The sequence below is a fragment of the Rhinolophus sinicus genome, chromosome 3, assembly GCF_057876585.1.
Source record: "Rhinolophus sinicus isolate RSI-liver-muscle chromosome 3, RSI-T2T, whole genome shotgun sequence".
NCBI lineage: Eukaryota > Metazoa > Chordata > Mammalia > Chiroptera > Rhinolophidae > Rhinolophus > Rhinolophus sinicus.
The window spans coordinates 93,856,067-93,873,459 of NC_142503.1; the positions used below are offsets into that span (position 1 = coordinate 93,856,067).

Genomic DNA, 17,393 nt, shown 5'->3' on the forward strand with positions numbered 1-17,393 from the left:
GGCAACTCATAGTTTCTTTTCCTCTTAGTCCTTCCTCACATATCATAAGCCAAAGGCGGAGGAATAGTTGTGTATCAAGAAGTGAAATAAAAACAGTCGAGTTACTTGTGTGCAGTGTTTCCACTGTTGGGGTGAGAATGAAATATATATATGCACATACAAGCCACAATATGAATTGTGTAAATTTGGTGATTCTACATACAAGTTAAATGTTCTTATAGCTGCATTCAAGACTGGCATTGAACTACATAAAAATGAATGGTAAAGAATGAGATGTCGGGGCGGCCGGTTAGCTCAGTTGGTTAGAGCGTGGTGCTCTTAACAACAAGGTTGCTGGTTCGATCCCCACATGGGCCACTGTGAGCTGCGCCCTCCACAACTAGACTGAAACAACTACTTGACTTGGAGATGATGGGTCCTGGAAAAACACACTTAAAATAAATAAAAGTTAAAAAAAAAAAAGAGATGTCAAAATGTGAATAATTGAAATTTTTAATTTTTCTGTACTTAGAATGACATCAAATAGCAAATTAAAAAACAAACAAAACACCACGAGAAGTCAAAAGAGAGACCACAGAAGGAAAACGTTTTATGTTTTAGTACTTTTAAGGACACATTTTTCCTGCTTCTTGAACAGTGTACCCCACGTTTTTGTTCTGGAGTTATATAGCTGGCCCCAGCCCTGGGGCTGAACCATTCAGGGACCAGGCAGGAGAAGCGTGTCTCGTGTGGTATTTTCTTCTTTTCCCAGTTCTCTGCAAAGCAGATTGAGCAGGGGTACTGGGGGCCTGCAGGGGCCCAGCCAGGCGGCTGACCAGCCTGAGATTAGAGACTCCTTCCTGGAGGTGGAGACAAGAGAGCTGGGCCTGGAGAAGGGAACAGAATGTTGGCAGACAAGGGGGCTTTGAGGACACCTGGTGGTCATCTGTCCAGGAACCTTAGGGTTCTCCGAGTGCCGGGCTGGCCCTGGCAAGTGTGACCACCTGAGCAGCAGTTCCAGGAGGCCTTTGGCACCGGTCCCAAAGGAGCCAGAGCAGGAGAGGGTGGAAGACCATGCCTCAGAGAGGGGGTCCTCAGTGCTCCCGGTCCAGGCCCTAGACAGGCCCCTACCCCCTCATTCAATGAACACACATCTACTGAGCTTCTTCTTGCAGTGCTCTGGGTACAGGACATAGAGCAGAGAACAAGACAGGCCAGAGCCCTGGCCTGTGGGGGACAGCTAACTGGAAATGACCAGGAGCTTAGGGAGAGACGATCTCGGCCATCATGGGGGACAGGAAGTTCCAGGTTCAGCGGGGTTTGGGATAGGTTGGGCCTGGACAAACTGTTTCTCCGAGCTGGACAGTGCTGTCAGGGAGCCTGGGCAGGAGGCTAAGATGTCCAGAAGTGTTAAAGGGCACCTCTCAGGAGAGCCCAGTGGGCAGGGGGCTAGCGGCCTTGAGCGGGTGGGCTCTGAACAAATTAGAAAGTGGCTCTGCTCTGGGCAGATGCTGTGCTGGGGTCCTAGGGGTGATGGGCTGCCTGTGGAGGCAATCCCGTGCCACAGGCCTGGTGAGCTCAGTGTGGCCTGCACTTCAGCCTGGCTCACCCGCCCACAGCCTGCCAGACCACTGAAGCCTCGCATGGCCGGTCTAGATGTCCAGTGTGTCTGTGTTCTCAGGTGTCTGGCCCACCACCCCACTAGGGTCCCTCAGGCTACAGTGGGATGGGGCCCAGGCCAGGGAGTAGGGGCCTCGCAGCTAATGCCCTGGATCCTTCTACATGCCACACACCATTCTGATCCTTTAGCACTCAGGAACTCACTTCGTTCTCATGGCACCTCCTCCAGGTGGGCAAACTCCTCATCCCATGTGATCAGTGAGGTCACTGATGCACAGAGAGATGAGGTTATTTGCCCAAAGACACACAGTTAGAAAGGGCTTAGCTAGAATTTGTATTCTTAACCAGTGGGCCAATGAGCTTTCTCTTTATCTCTGGGTTCCCTTTGGTTCTGGTTAGCTGGCCCCTTTTAGACCATTTAGAATGAAGATGAGATAAATTTATCAAAATGTTAGCTCAAGTCCTCATGTTTTATTAAAACAATTGCAAAAACTGCCATTACTTTTGCACCAGCCTAACACAAATGAATGAACTGAGGTGCAGAGAGAAGGGACTTGCCTGCACTTGCTCAGCAATGCCTGCCTCCCTGCTCCGGAGGGGACCAAACAGTCCCGTTCTGTCACCTGAATGCCCTCGGAGATCTCAAAGGGTCCCAGCCTTCAGTCTTGGGGGACATGACAGGCGAGGGCCTCAGTGATTGGGCGGTTTGTACCAAGAGGCAGAAGAGGGCTGAAATCCAGCCCAAACTCAGCTCCCTGGTGCAGGGTGGGGCCCTGGGATGGGACCTGCGGTTATGGGGCTTTGGAAAGGACGTGCAGAGGGTGAGCCCCTGGCTCCTTGCATCGGTATACTGCACCCCTTTGTCACCCGGGGAACAAGGACACACGCTTTGCCCATCTCCTTGGGGACCTGAGCTGATGAGTTAGTTGAATGTATTCTCCTACATTTTCCACCTGGGTTACTTTCCCCTCTCCTCCCTCATCTCAGCAGCCCAGTTGAAGGTGCAGCTCCCACCCACCCCTGACCACTTGACAACCCCTCTTGAACTTCAAATGGACAGTTTGCAATTTGCCCTCTTGCTATTGAAACCAAGGTCATTTTCTGTGACCTTGGTCCAGAGCACTAATCTTTTTAAGATCAATGTTGATTTAACTAAATCAACATCCCTCTGGGAGGCCCACCCTGGAGTTCCGGGCACACGGAGGTGCGGAGGCCTTCCTGTGTGACATGCTTCTCTGGAGATGTGTGGGGGCGGGTCGGGGAGGGGGCTTCAGGGCATCTTCCAGGTGATGGGGACAGCGGAGTGGTGCCTCTTATTTTTTCAGGCCACAATAGTGCCTGTTAAGGGTGTATCAGCCTGATTCTAGCAAGGAGCTGAGGCTTTCTCTGGGCCTGATCAGCTTCCCAGTTCATGGAGGTTGTACCAACTGCCCAGAACCCAACAACTCCCAAGGACCACAGTCACGTGGGATGTTGGGGGCTGGTCTGTCCCCAGGGCCAGGACAGGGAAAGTAGGCAGAGAGGGGCTTCAGGCCCTCTCTGGGCTCTGCCCAGTTAGCCAAGCTCATGGGTCTCTGGCCCCACCATTCAGCAGCCCCAGGTGAGGGGACAGAAAGAGGCCATCTGTGAGCTTTCCAGGGCTCTGAGGAGTCTGGGCCCACTGCCTCCATGAGCACCAGCATTCTCTGCTCATTTATTTATTTTCAGAGCAGGCAAGTGGATTTGAAACGCTCCTTCTGAATGTTTAGCCCAGGGGGGAACGTCAGGCTTATGAATAATGCAGCACATCAGGGACTAGGGCTTGGCTGGCTCGTCCTGTCCGGGAGGCTCCAAGTCACCACAAATGGGCCCTGGACAAATCCTGCCCTGCCACTTGCTGCTCTGTGCAGTTGGGCAAGACTCTCTGAGCCTCAGAGTCCCCAGACAGAACATGGGGCTGCTGAGCTTCTCCTCATTGCTGCCTTGGCCCTCCCCTGGGGCACTGCTGTCCTTGCTCACGGCCTCATAGACTATCAGAGCCCACCAGCCTTTTCTAAACACGGACCCCATAACAGCAGAGACTGACGGGGATTCCAGGCTGTTGGGGGGCACAGGTGGAGTGAGTGGGGCTGTTGGGTGGCAGCAGCGGGCACGTCTCACCCCGTCCTTGGAGTATCTGGGTGGGCTCTCTTAAAGGGACTGTTTTTACATAGGCAGGTTGCAGTCCTTGCTCCTAGCCTAGGCCTCCAGCCTCACTTCTCCTGGGCAGAAAGGGGGTCTCTGGATGCCAGGAATGTCCTGCCTCCCAGGACCTGTGCCTACAGCAGTGGTGCTGTCCTGCTCCTTAGCCCTCTGCCAAGACCCCTCAGACCACCTCTGAGCTCCTGGGGCACTAAGTCACCAGTGAAATCCAACTCAGGTGTGGAAGAACCATCCTCTCTAGGCTGCCTCACCTCCCCGTGGAAGTCACACCACAGCTCTGGAGTGCCCTCTGTTGGTGGGGCGACAGATGATGTGCCCCACAGCCCTCAGGCATCTAAGTGGCTACTGCCTAGGCTGCAGCAGGGATGGTTTCAGTTAGACATGGGGAGGATTGTTGGGTGTTAAAATGGATGAGCAAATGGTCAATCAGCGAGTTGTCTGCAGAGGAGTGGGTGGCTTGGCGGGAAGCAGGGGAGGGACATGCAACCCTGTGGCACTCCTATTCCCCACGCGTCCCTCAAGCTCTGGGAGGCAGTGACCTCATGCTACTCTCTATCATAATATTTACCAACAGCACTGCAATTGAGCCAGGCAGCTTGGCAATTATAATCATGTTATCATTATTGCTGATAATTCTGATCATAAGCATAAATTATAAACAGAAGCGGGGCACAGTCGGTGGGAGCAGAGGCAGGAAAACCTCTGGGAGGGTGTGCGGGGGGTGAGACTGGCTCCCTCCCCACTCACTCGATCCCACCCCCTTCTGTTTCTAGCCAAGGCCAAGTGTCCTCTCCAGAGGTTGGCCCAGGGATACTGGGGGCTCCGGGTGGCATTTCCCTGCCAGAGTCCCAGAGCGGTCCTGGCCACCTCACACAGAGCCCCACTATGCCTCACAGAAACTATTAAGGCACAATTATTACAGAGACAGTCATTCCAAATTGATCTTTCAGTTACTCCACAGCTGCAACCATGGAGACGGCCCTAGCTCAATTACATGCCTCTCGCTGTTCTTGAAAGATTCCAGCGGACAGAATCAGAGGAAGAGACAGAGAGCAGAGACGACGGAGACAGAGGCACACGGAGAGAGAGAGAGAGAGATGCAGAGAGCAATGGACACAGAGACCCCCAGAGACAGAGTCCCAGAGGCAGAGACAAATAGACCTGAGTGAGATAGCTGAGAGAGATAAAGGCTGAGAGAGAGAGAAAGAAAGAGAGAAATGACAGCGAGATCACAGGAAAGACAGAGCTGATTTAGACAGAGACAGAGACAATCGAGAGAGACAGCTGGGATCAGACACGGAGAGAGTATGGGAGGGGAGACAGAGGCCAAGCCACAAACAAGGACATAGAAACAGACCCACGCACACATTGTACTGGAACTACCTAAAAAGAGCAACAAACAGATGGAGAGAAATAGAGACCAACAAGTCACCTGAAAGCAGACAGATGATGTCCATTTTCTTTCCTTCATTCATTCAGCAAACGTTTGTAGAACTCTACTGTGTGCCCGGCTGGACACTGGGGTTGCCGAGGTGCACAAGCTCCCCCAACCCGCCCCCAACTTCTGCCCTCACATGAGCTTAGAATGTAATCAGTTAGACAGGGATGAAATAATCTCTCACCCCATGTAAAGTTTTGAACAGGCCAGGTGCTCTCTGAGGGCCTGGGTGGGGTGGGTGGCCCGGTCAGTGCACTCAGGAAGGCTGAGATCTGCAGCACAAGCTGCGCTTGGGGGGCAGGCAGGTTTAGGACTGTGCATGCAAAGGCGCCATGCAAAGGCCTCCCTGATGCAAAAGCAAGGACTTGGTTCCAAGGCCTGGGCCAGACCTTCCCTTGGAGGGGGTGGGGGCTAGAAAAGGCTGGTGGGGAAAAAAGGGAGATCTGTGTGATGTCTTCTCCTGGGGTGGGGAGTGGGGGTGCAGCAGGGTCTTGGGTTCCCAGATAATCCTGGGGTGGGAGAGAACTATTTTAGCACGTGCTGGGGCCCTGAACCAGTGGGTCTTTGGCATGGAGGCTGGAGGGGGCTGTCCAGTTGGTTCACCATTCCCAGGGGCCTCTGCAATCCCCATTCCCTCCTCAGGCTGAGTCGTGTGCCCCTTCCGGCTCCAGGGCCCAGGGCCCCTTCATTGCTGTACATATAACTGCTGGCCCAGAGTTCCCAGCAACAGGGACACAGTGTACATGACGCCTGGGGCAGAGGGGCACTTTGGCATGGAATCAGGGCCCTACCTCCTCAGGGCTAGTCTGGCAGCCTGTGACAGAGGAGCCAGCCTTGAGTGCCCTGTGGCATAAGGGAGGTGGCTGTGGGCCGGTGCCGCATGGCTGTGTGGTTAGACCACAGATGCCAGAGCTCAAACGGCTCTGAGAGCATGAAGCTCAATACTCCTGAATTGGCATGTGAGTCACAAAGAGCTGGGGACTCTGTACAAATGCAAAGTCCCAGACCTCTGTACCCCTCACGTCTGAGCCAATGCACCTCCTAGAAGGATCTGGACCTGTGCGTTTAACAAGCATACAAGTGAGAAAACTGAGGCCCAGGTCCCCCAAGGTCAACAGCTGGGCTGAGATGGAAGATGCTCTCACATGACCCCCAGTTCCAGCTCGTCCACTTGCCACATCCGATCCCTATCTGTGTGCCAAGCTCTAGGCTGGGGCTGAACTCACTGTAGGCCTTGGGCTGTAACACAACCTCTTCTGCAGGTGAGAAAACTGAGGCTCAGAGAAGAAACCACCCTAAAGATGCAGCTGAGTTTCAGCTTCTTGCCGTGCTAGACTTCTAGCAGGTAGAGGGTGCCTGGCTGTTTGGTGTCCCCTCTCCGCCCAGCCCTCCACTGAGACACACACCAAGCAGAAGTCCCCCCATAGCTCTCCAACAGACCTTGTTTTTCTGAGTGTCTGGGGAAGTTGCTTTGAAGTGCTTTTCCCTTCTTTTTCCTTTTTTGGCCCTGAAGTTGTCCTAAATCTTCACTGATTTATAACTAAATTTGCTTAGCAGAGCAGCTGCCTGGTGTTTGCTAGAAAATAAAGCCTGCTGGTTCCTGCTGTGGTTGGGAGGCTATGGTGGGGGGGAGAGGGGAGGTGCTGGGCCCAGGTAAGAGGCTGGAGGTGCTGGGACCTGGAAAGCAGGGGTCCCTTGTGGGGGGCTACATAAGAGGCAATGCCTTTGTCCCCCCTGTCCCAGGCCCTCCCAGCTAGGGGTCAGGGAGGCCTCACCGCAGCCTCAGTAATACCCGCTTCTGGACAGCATGTTAGACATGACCTCAGGCACCTATCTGAGCCTATTTCTTCCATAGAAGGGGCCTGATGTGAAACGTTAAGCACCACACCTGGCTTAGAGTAAGGAGTCAATAAATGTCAGTTATTGTTATTAGTCATATTCATAAGGGCGGCTCCAGGACCCTCACTCCTGCTCCCACCCAGTGCAGCACCATGTGCACCTCTTATATCTGAGCTTCTATATGAGAATCAACTGGAAAAAGGCTCTGTGGCTTAAAAAGAGTTGGAAAACTATCCCCCAGACCTGCATGATCCAATAAGTAGCCACGAGTCACATAATAAAGTCTGTTTCATCCAAATTGAGATGTGCTGCAAGTGTGAAACAAACACTGGATTTCGAAGACTTAGTGTAAGGAAAAGAATGTAAGGTATCTTAATTTTTTAAAATATTACACGTTGAAATGAGCACATTTTGGATAGGTTGAGTTAAATAAAATACGTTATTAAAATTAATTTCACCTGTTTCTTTTTAATTTTTTAATGTGGCTACAAGGAAATTTAAAATTTCCTCTGTGGCGTGCATTTGTGGGTCACTTATTTCTTTTGGCCAGCAGTCCCCTCAACTACTCACCAGGGCCAAGCCGAGTGCCTGCGAGGCTGGCTGCAGACCTGCCCACATCTGAAAGGAAGACCTCCCTGCGTCCCAGTTGTCCCGCTCCAGTTTGCCAGGGTGCCTAAAATCCCAACACTAGGGCTTTATTTTGGGGGTTCTGGAAGGTTTGGAGGACTCTAAGCGGTCACTCTGCTGATCAAAGACCTCAGTGAAGGAAATGGTTTGTCCTCAGCAGCCTAGATAAGCCATGGAGACAAAGGTCCAGGAGAACAGAGCCCAGACGGATGAAAGGAGATGCCAGGAGGCCTGGGGTGGCCCTTCGTAGGGAAAGGGGGCTGGAGATTTAAGTCACAGATTCTGGGGCCCCCAAACAAGCCCATCCCCTACCCTTTGCCCCTGTGCAGCCCACACGACACCTACGCGCCCTGGCCGGTAGAGACAGTTAACATGGAGGCTACCACCTATGGCCACCTCGTCTGCCCTTGTCTCATGGATCCTGCATGCTATGCTGTCTTTGAAAGCATACTTCCAAATATCGAATTTTATTTTCCCTTTGGTTTCTATGATGGAATAAGAGATATGCTGCTCTGAAAATAAATATGGGTAGTTGATTCCAGAGCCATTCATCTCATTTTTAAAGGATAAATAGCAATTACCAGATAAAATCATATTGACGAAAATACAAGGAAAGCCATCGAGATGGTGAAAAGGAGTGGCAGGTGGGGTAAAGAGTCCTGAGGTCTACCCCAGCCGCTCACCCTGAGCTCCTGCAGGCAGTCTTTCACCTCTCGGTACAGCAGTGCACTTACCCAAAAGATGAGGGTGTCGGGTTCACTGTCCTCATCGTTAGTCCCTTGTGGTCACATACAGGGCATCACAGCTCCAGGCTCCCTCTGGGCTTGCCCTAATGTTCAGAGAAGGGTTACCTTGTTAGGGATGGCTGGGTTGTCTCTCTATTTCCTATCCCCATGGAGTCTTACCTTCAAGGAACAAAGAGCCAGAATTGGCCCAGAATCGTGGGAAAGGAAATGATACATGGAGGAGATCAGGGACCCAGGTCTGGGCCCAAACCGCAGGGGAGCAGGGGGTTGAGTCCATATGGACAGTTCTCCCTGGCACCCAGTTTGCTGGTCAGAGAACCTGGAACATACATGGCCAGGAAGAAGAGACCAGCTCCTTTTTCGGTCATTCCTGGGCTGATGGGGAAACAGGACGCCCCATTACATAATCATTCACTTCTGCAAATGACCCTACATTCTACATTCCCATCTGTGAAATGGGTACTGTTAGGCACACATGGTTAAGTGAACACGGGCATGGAAAGGACTTTGTAACAGGAGAAGTCCTGTGGCTTCAAGGCTGTTAAGAAGAAGGCAGCGAGAGGAGCCTCAGTTTCCACACCTGCATAGTAGGCGGGGACCTGGATTGGTGTGGGGCAGGATGTGGCAGGGCCAGTGCAAATGGGCTTCATAAGCCTGGCAGGAGAAATTCCTGAGGGTGAGGAGTAGCCACTTGCAAGTACTTCTCAACCAAACTCTCCTTGCAGCTGAGGGAGCAACTGCTGCCCATCCCAGAACAGTTCAAGCAGACTCTGAGCCTGACGTCCCTAGATGAAGCAACAAATATACTCCAGGCACCACGCTAAACATTTTTGCTGTATTATATGTCATTTAATCCTCACAGCAATTTTATGAAGGACTATTTTAGCTCCATTTTACAGATGAGGAAGCTGAGGCCCAGAGAGGCCAATTGATTTGGCTGAGGACACACAGCCAGTGAATGTGGAGCCATTCGTTATACCCCAGTTACATGCGGCTGAACGGAGCCTAGACATGCCAAGCCAGGGCCTTCTGCTGTGCCACACTGCCCACAGTCTCTGCCTGGACAAGGTTCGGTCAGGCGGGCTGTTCCCACTGGGAAGACAGCCCAGAGGCAGGAGGGTGGAGGCATCCACCCCTGGTGCTCCACTTGTATTACTGCTGCTCTGGATTTTGCATGCAGAGGGCAGTACTGACCACACAGCAAGCCTCAGCTGTCTAGGCCTTTGGCTCCAGAGGCTTCTGGCACTCTGCCCCAGGATTTAGGGTCCAGGAAGCTTTCTGTCCAGAAACCAACAGCCTAGTCAGCCAGCTCTTTCTGAGACCAGCTTCCCCCGGCCAGGCCCACTGAGGCCATGCCTTACCATCAGCACCTCATGGGCAGGTACAGATGTGATGGAGGGACCACAGGACAATGGGCAAAATGAGGACTATAGAGCCAATCCCAACAGTGTCACTCACATGTTGTATGTCCCTAAGCAAGTCACTTCACCTCATTGTAAAACGAGGCCAATAGGACCCCTCTTCTAGGCTTAGTGTAAGAACAGCTATTTGATACACACTCTGCCCAGCACCTAGTAGACGCTTAACAAGGGAGCCCATCACCACTGTCATCCACCCTGGGGCCACGCTACAGTTGACTGAGAGGCTGCAGGAAGGGGGAAGTGGAGACTCAGAGAGATGAACTGCCTTGCCCTAGGTCACACAGTGGTGAAAGGAAGAGCCAGGAGGTGAACATGAACAGTCAGGCTCCCAGCCTTGGCTCTTCCCCTCGGCCATATTGCCATACCAAGGCCAGCACAGGGCGGGTGGGGATGTGGGTCTAAGGACCACACAACAAGGTGCCTCCTGGTGATGAGGGAGAACAGGAGGTACTCCAAGGGGGCAGGGGGGCGGCGCGGGATAGAGTGAGTGTACCTCATTCTTAATCCCCACTTCTCTGGTCAATACTCTCTGTGGGCAAGCCATCCAGGGGACACCAGAGCCCCTCTGGGCTCAGCCTTGGCCTGGGCATTGCCAACATGGCCTGCCAGGGAAAAGCTCAGTCTGGTAGGCTTGTGGGCTTGCCAGGAGGAGCCCTGGCCAGCCAAGGTTAGCCTTAACCAAGTGCCCACCATGTGTTCAACAGGGACCCAGGGGGCTGGGGGGAGACCCTGCGGGTTTTGCTAGGACAGAGTAGATTCCCAATCCACATTTGGCTCTCTCCATCCAGGCCAGGAGCTCCCTGGGGTTGGGGCCTGCCTGGTTTGTGTCCCTCCCTGCAATGTCCGGCACAGCAAGGGCTTAGCACAGGGCTCAGGGCACTCCTTGTGCTGAGTTAACATGTATGGCCTTGGAGAGATGGGAAGTGTGCTTCCTGATTCCGAAGGACGCCTGGTATGGTGGGGGAAAGTGGTGGCAAAAACCTGGGTCAGGGGATCAGGAGGAGGGCTGCCCAGAGACAAGATGGGACCTGCGGTGTCCAACTGGATCTGCTGCGACCTTGGGCATGTCACTGCCTTCCTTCACATGCCAGGGGACAAAGGCTGAAAGAGGTACCTGGGCCACGCCACCGGAAGATAACCTGGGCAAGGCAGGAGTGACCAGCCGTGCTGACTTCAGTTTCCCCAGACGACGCGCGCCGGCCTACGGTCACTCCAGGCCCCGGTCTCTTCTCCTGGGATCCTCCCCGCGCCCGCTGAGTGACCTTGACCCTCCAGCCTGGTCTCTGAGCCCCGGCTTCCTAATCCGTCCGTGGCCAGCACTGAAGCTACGGAGGGGCCTCGCCGGGCAGCCAGGGGGCGCCGAGGTCGCAGCGCCCCTCCCGCAGGCCCCCTTAGTGGCGGGCGCTGGGGCGGCGCGAGCGCGCGCGCGGGGCGCGGGGCGGGGGCGCAGCACTCCCCCCGCGGTGCCCAGGCCAGGGCGCGGGGCGGGCCGGGCGGGCTAATCCCGTATGTAAATGGCAGCCAATGGAGGGTGGTGTTGCGCGGGGCTGGGATTAGGGCCGGGGCGAATGGCTGGCAATCTTACTGGGATTACAGAACAAAGAGCCTCCCCGCGCTCCCGCTCTCGGCTCCGCTCCCCGCGTCGCGCCCCGCCCTCCGCCGCAGCCCGCGCCGGGGGTGGGGGCCGCCGAGCGCCAGCCCCCCGGCCGGCCGAGAGCCCCCGCCGCGGCCCCCTCCCCGGCCCGCGCCCCGCGCCCGCCCGCCCCCGCCGCGCGCGCCGCCCCGCGCCTCCTCTGCCGCGCCGTCCCCCATTCTCCCGGATTAATTAAGGAGGCAGCGGCAGGAGGCTGCGTCCTGGCCGCGGGCCGGGGCCGGGGCGCCGCTGGCAGGAGCGCTTGGGGATCCTCCAAGGTAGGAGAAACTTTTGCGGGAGGCGGGCGCCCAGGCCCTTCTCCCCTCTCCTCCAACCTCCGTGGCCCCCGCCCCTCCCCCTCAAGGTGTTACAGAATCTGGGTCCGGCTTTTGGGTGCATTGCGAGGCACGTGACTGGGATTATAATTCGGGCCGGGGGAGGGGAGGCACGGCCGCCCCCACCTGCCGGGAGGGTGTGGGAATAGGGAGCTGTCACCCCCGGCCCTTCCGGAGGTGGGGGGCGTCCCAGGCGGGCAGCGGGCGCCCGCAGGCTGCTGCAGTTGGCGAATGAGGTCAGTTGTGCTGCCCGTGAGGCGGTCGCTCCCGTGTGGGAGCCGAGGGGGCTGGGAAGGCCGCGGTCCCCCCACCTCTGCCTTCCTCGGGCTGGGCCATCCCCTGGCCCGTGCCCCCCATTCGCAGGCTGAGTCTAACACAGCGAGTACTGGCCCAGCACACTGTTTGGGTCTTCGGGGAGGGGGCTGGCCTGAGCGGTAACATCTGAACCACTGGTGGGGGGCAGGAGTCTCAGAGGATGGCAGTGTGTGTGGGGGGGACAAAGGGTTCAGAGGAGCAAGTTGGGGCGCCCCGTCTGTGGGCAGTGTCTGAGTTTTGCAGATGGGTGGGGAGGCCAGGCAGTGGAGGAGCCACAGGGTGCGTGATGCCCACCCCCCATCCTGAATCCCTGGGAATGATGGGCTTCACACCTCTCCTGGGCTCCCCAGTCCCACCTTCAGCTAGGGAAAGGGATGATGCCCTGGGTCCAGAGGATGACCATGCATCTGAGAGTGCCCTCTCTGCGGTGCTGGAGGGGGCTCGAGCTCTGGAGGTCTGGCCCTGTGACCCAGCCTCCCAGGACCAGACCTGGGGTTGGAGGCTCCCAATCACAGCCAGAGTCAGGGAGCACAGTTTGTAGGGGTCTCCCTGCTGGGCACGTGGGGGAAGCACTAGCCTTGGATCCTTGGATGGAGGGTGGCACTGGTGATGTGGGGTGTGGGGCTGCCCTGTGATTGCTCTGGGCCTGGCAGCAGGGTGAGGGGTAGGCCCGGACAGCAGGCACCTGCCAGAGCTTCTCTTACTGCTCACGGCAGAAGGAAGGGGTGGCCAGAAGCTGTTCTCACCCTCTCCAGCCATCGTGTTCCTCTGTGTGTTTGGTGGCCGGGTGGCTAGGACTGCTCGCTCCTCAGTACTGGCCTTGGGTTTCGGGGCTTGGGAGGTGCCTCAGAGCAGCCCATTTATTTCAGCAGCGTCATTCCCAAAGGGAAAGGGCACCAGCATCGATTATTTATTCGGAGCAGGAGGCAGCGGTGGCTGGGAGGCTGGTGGCTGCTGGCTGCTGGCTGGGAGGGGATGGGCACAGAACAGCGACAGCAAGGATGGGGTCAGTAAGGTGGCCCTCTTGAGCCACCCAGTGCAGGGCCCAGGATGGTTTGAGGTGGACTTACCTCTCCTGAACAGGGACAGGTGGACCATGGGACAGGCCTGGCCCAAGGCGATAGGATGTTGGAACCCCCAACCTGCTTTTGGGATGTGGGAGGCTTAAGACCACACCCCATTCTGGAGCCTGCTCTGAGAGTGACCTAGAAAGTCGCAGCTCTGACTCAGTGGGTCCCAGAGGGCCCCAGCAGCGGAAACCAGGAGGATTGGCACTCTAGCCGCTCATCCAAAATGTGGGAGAACTTGGGGGGGGGAAGGTTGTAAAATTGGGCCTTACAGACAGCATTATAGGGGTGCACTTAACCTACTTAAGAGGGCTGTTCTCTAGATGCTGGAGGAAGGGACATTTATTGCAATGTGCTAATCACAGATACTTTTTATGTGTTCATTTAAGGCAGTCTCCCAGAGCTGGGCTAGCCCCTGACACGGTGACAGTGCTTGAAATAGTTGGGAAGGCAGATGTGAACATAGGGGGCTCGGCTCGGAGGCAGCTGTTTTTGCAGCCAGCCTGTCTCCAGCAGCCAGGGTGGCTCAGTTTGGTCGTGGCCTGGTTATCAGAGACCCTAGGTGAGGATCTCAGGGTGACATGGTGGGTGATGGTTTGGGGCGATCATGCCCTAAGTGCGACCTTGGAACCACAGACCGCAACTGCTTCATCCCCATTCTCGGTCTGGTTCATCTCCTCCAGCTCTCATCTGCCCACGCAGGCTTCCTCGGTCCCCTCATTGAATCCTGTGGTTTTCCTGAAGTGCCTTTGCACATGCTGTTCTTACCTGGAAGGTTCTTCCCACCCTTCCCCTGAGGTGAACTTCCTGTAATGGCCGTGTCTGGCGAGGGTTGGGGGGCAGGGGTTATAGAATTTGTTTTTTTCCTCTCGTTGGTCTGGTCTTAGCTGGCTGTCACGTCCTCAGGCTAGAAGCCTGAGTTGGTCCCCAGAGCTGGCCAAGGTGCTACCTCTGTGTCCCCGTGCTATCCTGTCCTTCCTCTGTCCCAACATTGATCTCACTCAGAGGTTACATGACTATCTCCTCAGTTGCCCTAGGGACAGGGCAGGAACTGAGACTTGCTTTTGATTCCTTGGTGCCCCAGGGCTGGTACCCAAATACTTGGTGAATGGCTGCTTGAGTGAGTGAATGAATGAATGAATGAAGTCCTGCTCCAGAGCCTTGGCCCACATTGCTAAGCAGACTCTCCTGTTGTTCCTCAATTCCGGTCTCTGGGGCAGGTCCCCCACAGTGGTAGGAATCCCAGGGTCTTTGTCTGAGCTTCCTGCTCATCATCTTCCCAGGGCCTCCTCGTTCCCTGTGTCTTCTGAACCTGAGCTGGGCTTTGCTGCCCAGGTATCACCATCCATCCCACTTCTCTCAGTTCTCTGACTCTTGGCCATTCACGTGCATCTCTGTTTGATGGCCGGCAGCCAGGGACGCAGTCAGTTTCTTTGGGACAATCCAGGTGCGTGTGCCCAGCATGATGGGGCCCACAGAGGCCTTAGGGGGTACCCAGGAACAAGACCTGCAGGGTCAATTCACAAACACCGGAGAGCAGAGCAGGACCCTGGGCCAAGGGCTCAGGACCTCCCAGGATGTGGGGAGCCGTGGACCTTGGGGAGACTGGAAGGGAATTCCCAGCAGGAATTCATAAGCAGGGGCAGAGTGGGGGGGGAGGGTTTGACTGTGGGGGAGAAGGAGGAGGTGAACCTGGTCAGTTTACCTCCAGTGGGATGGATGTGGCCCTTGGTGGCAGGATAACCATGGAGACGTCTGTGTGTAGGTGTTGGTGGGTCCCAGCACTGGGCCCCCAGCTTCCTCCGTGTGGTGATGTCTGGCTGGGACTATCTGATCCTGCTGCTCACCGGGGCCGGTGTTGTGTCCTTTCAGACTTTGTGCTGTGGGTTATAGTGATGACAGCAGAAGCTCAGAGACCTGGGGGGAGGGTGCTGCCAGGGGCTGAGCCTCTGTTCTCTGGGGTGAGTTAGATTTCCTGAAGGAGCTGGTGGGCTGTACTTGGTTCATACCAGACTTGGGGTGACTGGTGGCAGTGTCTCAGGCAGAGAGGAGAGCTCTTCTTCCAAACGCCATTCCTCTTGGGCTGGAGCTGGGCCTGGCTGACCCAGAGCTGTTTGCGTGCCCACCTGTCTCCCTCCTTCAGGACCACCTGCTTCGGGTTGCCAGATTTAGCTAATAAAAATAGGGACGCCCAGTTAAATTTGGATTTCAGATAAGCAACGGATAATGCGGTGTTGGGGACATCACTTATACTGAAAAGTTAACTCATCGTTTATCTAAAGTTCAGACTGAACCGGGGGTCTTGTGTTATCTGGCAACCCTACAGCTGCGGTCTGTTGAGGACGGGGGAGGGAGAGGCTCGGGGTGGCTGGGGCCTGAGCTGGGGTCAGGGCTCCATGGGAGGCTGCGGGGGGAGGGTATGGAGTGCGATTGAGTCTAATTTCCTTGGTCAGGCATTCTCCAGTCTGTGGTCCAAGGTGCAGATCTCCTGTTAGGCCTGGTGGTGTGGGGGGCTCAGGGTCCCCAGTCTGTGCAGCCCTGCTTTTGTCTTCTGTGCCACTGGTTCATACGGCACAATAAGAGATGCTGGGAAGAGGGAAGTTGCCAGGGCCAGCCTGTCAGAAACGAACTCAGGATTTGCAGTCAAGATTTGCAGAGCCAGACCTGATCACCGGAAGGCTGCTTCTCGGATGCCCACCTTCAGTGTTTGGAGGTTCTGTCCCTGGCGCCCCTGGTAGGAGAAGGTCCTTGCTGGGCCTGTCACAGGTGTGAGGGGCTATCCCTTTGGAGGGACGCTAGGTGGTTGCTGGGAATTGCTGCCATGCTGCCATCTGAGGTAGGGCCCTCCTCCCCGCACCCTCCTCCCTTAGCGCCTGTGCTGTGCTGAGGTCCCTGGAATGTGGGAGGATGGGGCCCATGGCCAGGAAATGAGGGGCGGGGTCTCATGGCTCATGCCCTTGCCACCAGTCCAGCCGTATGCTCACATGTAACATGGAGTTGATACCCCTGTCCTGCCTGAGCCCCAAGGTGGCACTGTGGTTTGAGGGGCTCAGTGTTGCATTGTGGGGACTCTGCAGCTGCTCTTGGGTATGTGGGTCACTCTGGTGCAGGTGTGGAGTGGAGACAGGCTGGGAAGCCAGAGGTAAGAGGTCCCAGCTTGAGGGCGCTCAGCCAGGCTGTGGTTGGGGAGGGCAGGGGAGTTGAGAGCGGGAGCAGCTGGGCCCACAGCTGGAAGAGACCCTTCAGGCTTCTCTCCTGGAGGCTTGGACAGGACCAGGCCTGTTTGCTGGTTGGGGTCTATGGAGGCGGGGGGTCTGTGTCTGTCTGTCCATCTGCCTGTCAATCCAGCAGCAGTGAGACTTGCAGAGGCAGCACATCTAGGGCTCTGAGGTGCTGGCATCCCACCGCAGGTGGCAGGTAGGCGGGGCTCACCTGCCTGTTGTTACATAGTTGCTGAAATGCCCAGGTCTCAAGTATGCCATCCAAGGAGATCGACCAATGCATGCTCATGTGGCCCAGCCCCTGTCAAGACGTAGAACATTCCATCTCCTCCTAAAGTTTCCTCAAGCCCGTTTATAGCCAGACCCCTCTGCTCCCCACCTCCAGCCCCTACACCCTCTGGCCTGTTTTCTGTCTCTATAGCATCTTCCAGAGTATCACATGAATGCAATCACAGTTTGCAGCCTGTTTGGCTTGGTTCATGGGGCATAATGCACCTCTCACATTGTCTCAGGTTCCTTTTGCTTGCTGAGTAGTATTCCATCGTGTGGACCCACCACATAGCTGCACCCGCTCTCCTGGGGTGGAGATCTAGCACACCTGGCTTGACAAGCCCAGCTCTGGCTCAGGACCACCCAGAGGAGCGGGTGCCCTTTTCTCATTTTCACAAAGTCACTGCCTGCACCCTACCCCCATCCAGAGCTGACCTGAACCAGGAGAACTGCATGCCTCTGTCCGCAGAGCTGGAATTTCATCCTCCGGTTCTGGTGACTCACATACAGTGAGGCCCGATGAAATTACACCTGCCTGTGGCTGCCCTCAGGGCTGAATCGTCCGCCATGCTGGTGGGCTCCTGGACAGCTGGGGGGCGGGGGCTGGCCTGAAGGGAGGGGAGCTGTCTGTGCCCTGGGGTGTCTTGCCCTTCTCTGTGTGCCCCACTCCCCTGGGAAGCTGGGGGTCTCTGGCCATGTGT

At 55.9% G+C, this 17,393-nt stretch overlaps 1 protein-coding gene and 1 long non-coding RNA gene across 3 annotated transcripts in view; one reads left to right on the top strand and one right to left on the bottom strand.

The window, feature by feature from the left end:
• Window positions 1-583: 583 nt before the first annotated feature.
• On the bottom strand, window positions 584-11,321 carry LOC109460000 (uncharacterized). The gene is made up of 3 exons (XR_002139471.3): window positions 10,966-11,321; window positions 8,419-8,513; window positions 584-866 (listed from the first exon to the last, which is right to left on the bottom strand). It is a non-coding gene; the product is annotated as an uncharacterized LOC109460000 (long non-coding RNA).
• A 288-nt stretch (window positions 11,322-11,609) lies between these two features.
• Window positions 11,610-17,393, top strand: part of GTF2IRD1 (GTF2I repeat domain containing 1) — a 103,412-nt gene continuing 97,628 nt past the window's right edge. The window contains exon 1 of one of the 2 annotated variants that reach the window (XM_019754983.3): window positions 11,610-11,762. The gene's annotated coding sequence lies outside the window, so the exon portion shown is untranslated. Of the gene's footprint in view, window positions 11,763-11,947; window positions 12,056-17,393 lie in introns of those variants that run through there. The other variant, XM_019754984.3, reaches the window with a different exon arrangement.